The sequence below is a fragment of the Myotis brandtii genome, unplaced genomic scaffold, assembly GCF_000412655.1.
Source record: "Myotis brandtii unplaced genomic scaffold, ASM41265v1 scaffold6382, whole genome shotgun sequence".
Taxonomy (NCBI): domain Eukaryota; kingdom Metazoa; phylum Chordata; class Mammalia; order Chiroptera; family Vespertilionidae; genus Myotis; species Myotis brandtii.
In genome coordinates, this window is record NW_005370448.1 from 16,088 (window position 1) to 22,431 (window position 6,344).

General features: G+C 40.9%; 1 protein-coding gene and 1 pseudogene across 2 annotated transcripts in view; both read left to right on the top strand.

Moving 5' to 3' along the window:
• Nucleotides 1-2,503, top strand: part of LOC102238632 (poly [ADP-ribose] polymerase 14-like) — a 17,066-nt gene extending 14,563 nt beyond the window's left edge. For both annotated transcript variants that reach the window (XM_014528503.1, XM_014528502.1), the window contains exon 5: nucleotides 2,210-2,503. The gene's annotated coding sequence lies outside the window, so the exon portion shown is untranslated. The remainder of the gene's footprint in view (nucleotides 1-2,209) is intronic.
• On the top strand, nucleotides 229-6,082 carry LOC106723757 (annotated as a pseudogene).
• Nucleotides 6,083-6,344: the final 262 nt, after the last annotated feature.

Below are 6,344 nucleotides of genomic sequence, written 5' to 3' on the forward strand. Positions count from 1 at the left end.
AGCTGGAGGAAAAAGGGTATGGGGCATGCTTAATTAGGAGACGACCTGCTCAGGTGGCAACCTTAATTCCTGCTTGTCAGCTAAAATCTCACCAAGTGTGGGAAGAAAGAGTTCCTGGAGGTTCAGCGATAACTTGCATGTTAAAAAGTATATATAATAACAAAGAGCTTAGAGCTCTAGGCGTCTTACTAAATTATCTTAGCATAAATCAAGTCCCCAATGAAAAAGGATACCTTGTAAAGTTAATTGATGATTAAGCAAAACAAAAATTGTTGTCTTTAAAGAGCATGATAATTCAATATGTATTAGTATCTTTTACTTTGGATGTTTTGAGAACACTAGTGAGCCAAGAAAGATTAACTGTGCTTGGTAACACAGAGAAACACAATGAGCTGGACTCCGCTAAATAGAGCAGATATGAACATCAGACATCAAAAGTTAGATTTCCTTTTTTCATTGTTGGGCTGTTGGCTTCTTGACATCCTGGAACAAGAACTCTCCACTGCATCTAGGGCTTCAAAGGTGTTTGCTGTTAGAAAAGTACATGGAAGTGAAAAATTTGGGGTGTGTGGATGCATTCTCTGAGAATTGGAATCCCTAACTTATTCTTCAGCCTTTTGCAATTGGACCTTTATTTTTCTAGTCATTTTTATTTGCCTTTCCAGGAAGTGCTCAACAAGACCCAGATAAGGTTGCTGAAGCCATATTGGATGCCATTGAAGACTTTATCCAGAAAGGACTTGTCCGGTCTGTGAAAAAAGTTAAAGTTGTTATCTTTCAGCCTCAAATAATGGATGTTTTTTGTGCCAACATGAAAAAAAGAGAAGGCTCCCAGGCTCCCTCACAGTCTATAATGTCTAAAATTGCATGTGAGTTGTTGATTTTTATGAAATGCACGTTCCTAATGTTGAGGTCATATGAGAAATAGCTAAAAGTCTACATTATTTTTTGTGGTTGTTTATTAGCTTCCCCTGGTTTTATTGAGATATAATTGATACTAGAGTCCCGGTGCACAAAAATTGGGGCAGGGGGTTGTCCCTCAGCCTGACCTGTGCCCTCTCACAGTCTGGGACCCCTCGGGGGATGACCACCTTCTGGCTTAGGCCAGCTCCCCGGGGGATTGGGCTTAAGCTGGCAATCAGACATCCCTCTGCCAGCCTGGGAGCCCTGGGGGATGTCCACTTGCCAGTGGGGAGCAGGCCTAAGCTGCAGTCTGACATCCTTAGTGCTGCTGAGGAGGTGGGAGAGGCTCCAACCACCACCACTGTACTAGCAGCCATCAAGCCTGACTTCTGGCTCAGCAGAGCTCTTCCTGTGGGCACGCACTGACCAACAGGGGGAGGCTCCTGCATTGAGCATCTGCCCCCTGGTGGTCAGTGTGTGTCATAATGACCAGTCATTCCCAGTTGTTCTACTGTTAGGGTCAGTTTGCATATTACCCTTTTATTATATAGGATAGAGGCCTGGTGCATGGGTAGGGGCAGGCTGGTTTGCCCTGAAGGGTGTCCCGGATCAGGGTGGGGTTGCCCACTGGGGTGCCTGGCCAGTCTGGGTGGGGGGCTGATGGCTGTTTGCAGGCTGGTCACACCCCCTTCAGGGTGTGGGTCCCCATTGGGGTGCCTAGCCAGCCTGGGTGAGGGGCTGATGGCTGTTTTCGGGCTGGCCACACCCCCTATATGGTAGGGGGTCCCCACTGGGCTGCCTGGCCAGTCTGGGTGAGGGGCTGAGGACTGTTTTCCGGCTGGCTAAGTGCTCCCAGCGACAGAAGTTCCCAGCCTCTCCTTTTTTTTCTTTTTTTCTTTTTAATTCTGGGATTTATTTACCTTCTATAATTGAAACTTTGTAGCCTTGAGAGGAGCTCTGAGCCGGCCAGCTTCCTCTATCGCCAGGGGCAACCCAGCTTCCTACTCGCTCCAGCTCTGTGGCCACAGTCGGCTGAAATCAGGTATCTGGGATTTATTTAGCTTCTATAATTGAAACTTTGTTGCTTTGAGTGGAGCTCAGAGCCAGGCCATGGCAAGCAGGAAGCTTGGCTTCCTCCATCATTCGGGCAACCAACCCTCCTGCTTGCTCCAGCTCCGTGGCTTCCGGCCGCCTTCTTGGTTGGGTTAATTTGCATATAGTCACTCTCTGATTGGGGTGAGTGTGGCTTAAGGCGTGTCAATTTGCATGTTTGTCTTTTATTAGTGTAGATATGTCACTGTTTAAGATGTACTGCATAATGGTTTGACTTTACATATGTTACTGCAGTATGTTTAGTTAGTATCCATCATCTCATATATGTCGTAAAAAGAGAAAGCAAAATGATTTTTTTCCCTTGTGATGAGAACTCATAGAATTAACAGCTTTCATATATATCATACAGGTGTGTTAAGTATAGTCATCATGCTGTACATTATATCCTTGGTCATTATTTATCTTGTAACTGGAAGTTTGTACATTTGACCTCTTTTTTCAATTTCCCCTTCCCCCAATCTACCTCTGGTAACCATAAATCTGATCTCTTTTTCTATGAGTGTGAGTTGTTGTTTTTTTAGTTTCTACATGTAAGTGAGATTTTTTTTAAAAAATATTTTTATTGATTTCAGAGAGGAAGGGAGAGGGAGAGAGAGAGATAGAGAAACACCTATGATGAGAGAGAATCATGGATCGGCTGCCTCCTGCACGCCCCCTACTGTGGATCTAGCCCACAACCCGGGCATGTGCTCTTGACCAGAATTGAACCCAGGACCTTTAGGTCCATTCACTGAGCCAAACCAGCTAGGACTGTAAGTGAGATCTTATGGTATTTGTCTTTTTCTCTCTGTCTTGAATTGGCTAATCTCTAATGAATTATCAGAAAGAAAAATTAAGAAAAAAATCCCATTTACAACTGTATCAAAAAGTGTCAAATATCTATGAATACATTTAACCAAGAAGGTAAAACTGTTAAGACACACTGATGAAAGAAATTGAAGAAGACAAAATAAATGCAAAGATATTATGTGCTCATGTATTGTAAGAATTAACATTGTTAAACTATCCATTCTTCCTAAAGCAATCTACAGATTCAGTGCAATCCCTATCAAAATTCCAATGGAATTTTCTCAGAAACACAACAAACAATTGTAAAGTTTATATATAACCACAAAATACTCCAAATAGCAAAAGCAATTTGAGAAAGAATTAAAAAGGTAGAGGCATCACAATTCCTGATTTGAAAGTATACTACAGAGCTACAGTAATCAAAACAGTAGGGTATTGGTGTAAAAACAGAAGCATAGATCAATGGAAGAGAATAGAGAGCCCAGAAAGAAACCCATGCATATATGGTCAATTAATTGATAACAAAAGAGCCAAGAATATACAATGGGAGAAGGGTAGTTTCTTTAATAAATAGTGTTGGGCACCTACTTCAGTAGCACATATCTATATAAATAAAAGTCTAAGTGACCGTTATGACTGGTTGACTGAATGACTGGCTGACCAGTCACTATGACACGCATTGACCACCAGGGGAGATGCTCAACACAGGAACTGCCCCCTGGTGGTCAGTGCGCTCCCAAGACCTACCTCCTGCGGTCCCTCCCCCATGGAGGCCAGCCCAGATTGGCCCTGATCAGGACTGGGTGAGAAGGTCAGGCCAAGGCACCCCAGCTGTGCACGAATTTGTGCACCAGGCCTCTAGTGATAAAATAAATGGTGTTGGGAAAACTGGACAGCCATGCAAAAGAATGAAACTGGCCACTATCTTACACCACACACAAAATTCCCCTCAAAAATAGGTTAAAGACTTGAATATAAGACCTGAAACCATAAAACGTCTAAAAGAAAACATAAGGGGTAAGCTTCTTAACATCAGTCATGACAATAATTTTTTGGATTTGACACCAAAAACATACACATCAAAAGCAAAAATAAACAAGTGAGAATATATCAAACAAAAAAGCTTCTGTAGAGCAAAGAAAACCATCAATATTTTTCTACTGATTGAGAGAAAATATTTGCAAGTCATATACCTGATTAGGGGTTAATATAAAAAATATATAAAGAACTCATACAACTCAATAGAAAAAAACCCAAACAATACAATTTAAAAATGCACAGAGGATATGAATAGACATATTTTTTCCAAAGACGATATACAAATGGCCAACAGGTACATGAAAAGGTGCTTAGCATCACTAATCATCAGGGAAATGCAAATGAAAATAATAATGAGCTATCACTTCACACATATTAGAATGCTATTATGGAAAAGACAAAAAATAAGTGTTGACAAAAATGTGGAAAAAACGGAATCCTTGTGCACTGGGAATGTAAACTGGTACAGCCACTATGGGAAATAGTAGGAGGTTCCTTAAAAAAATTAAAAATATAACTAACACATGATCCAGTAGTTACACTTCTGGGTATTTATCTGAAGGAAATGAAATCATTATCTCTAAAAGATATCTCTAAAAGATATCCCCCATGTTCATAGAAGCATTATTGAGATAGCCAAGACGTGGAAACAACATACTGTCCATTGGCAAAATAAATGGATAAAGAAGCTGTGGTATAAACAGGGTGGGGCAAAAGTAGGTTTATAGTTGTGAGTATGTGAAACTGAGTTTATTCTTGTATGACTACTTGTAAATTATTGCATTACTAGAGGCCTGGTGCACAAATTCATGCACAGGTGGAGTCCCTCGGCCTGCCCGGTGATTGCGGCCGCAGGAGTTTGTCTGGCTGTGGGAGCTTAGCTGTGGGAGCACACTGACCACCAGGGGGAAGCTCCTGCACTGAGGACCTGCCCCCTGATGGTTAGTGCATGTCATAGCTATCAGCTGGTCGTCAGGTTTTAACAGTCGTTTAGGCTTTTATATGTATAGATTTTCCATATGAATGACTGTAAACCTACTTTTGCCTAATCCTGCATAGATGATGGAATATTATTCAGTCATAAAAAAGGAAATCCTGTCATTTGCACCAACATGGAGGGACCTTGAGGGCATTATGCTAAATGAAATGTCAGACAGAGAAAGACAAATAGTGTATAATAAGTCTAATCTGTGGAATCTAAAAAAACCTGAATTCAGATACAGAGAATAGATTGGTGGTTGTCAAAGGTGGGGTGGTGGTAGGTGGGCAAAATGGGTGAAAGTGGTCAAAAGGTACACACTTCCAATTATAAGATTAATAAGTCCTAGAAATATAATATACAGCATGGCAACTATAAAAGAAAAAAGAAAAAAAGAAGGGAGGGAGGGAGGAACAGAGGAAAGGAGAAAGAAAGGGAGAAATATCTAATAGCTAAATATTTTTTATCTTTTAAAATCCAAAACAATTGTTGCATTCCCTTGTGTTTCTTTTTTAGGATTTTGGGGCTTCTCAAAGAAACCTCCCCTCAAACGAAAGCCTTTGGTTTTGGAGAAGAAAACGGAATCAGCAATTTTTCAGGTGTGTGGTGAAAATGAAACATCTGTAGAAAATGCCCTCTCCTGCCTACAGAATCTGATGGAAAAGGAACAGAGTCTTTACACCAGTGAAGAGGAATGTATCAAAGACTTTGATGAAAAGGAATATCAGGAATTGAATAAGCTGCAGAAGGACTTGAATATTTTGGTGGAATTGGACCATCAGAAACCTTTGATTAAGGTTTCAGGGATTAGCAGAGATGTGGAAAAGGCTAGAAATGCAGTTGAGGAGATGATTAAGACAGTTAGATCAGCCAAAGAGCAGGAATCCATAGCAGATTATATCACTGAGTTTGTAGAATGGCAATATGACGACAATAACACTTATCGTAGTTTTGACAAAATAACCAATATGAAATTGGAGGAGGCAAGAATAAAACAGGGAAAAACAGTTGATGTCCAAATTAATAATCAGAACTACACAGTGGACATGAAAGCATGCATTGCTACAGATGCAAACGGACACAGTTTACAAATTCAGCGCATCACAAAACCTCAAGGTGAGTCAAACTATCACGCTTGTTATCCACTATTTTAGACTTACTTTGGGCTTAACACTATTTTGTACGTCTATCAACATTGTAGTCAAGTAGATAGAATTCAAGTAACTCTTATGCATTAAAATAGAAAACTTATGGAGTTTACATTAAGGTCGGGAAAATACAGTCTGGGTGAGCCCAACATCCTAAGTATGACCATCTTAGTGGTAACATAGCCAAACCTTGCCTTTTTGTAGTTTGCAAGCTTCCTAGAGCTAGTTCTTCTGGGAAGTAATGGCTGTTTCAGTCCGGAGAGGGACAGCCATGGGCTTTAAAGAAACGTGGCCCAAGGTTTTATTTAGAACAAAATGGGGAAGACAGCCTGGTCAGAAAGTGGGCACTTTCTGCCTCTGTGATTGATACCCAG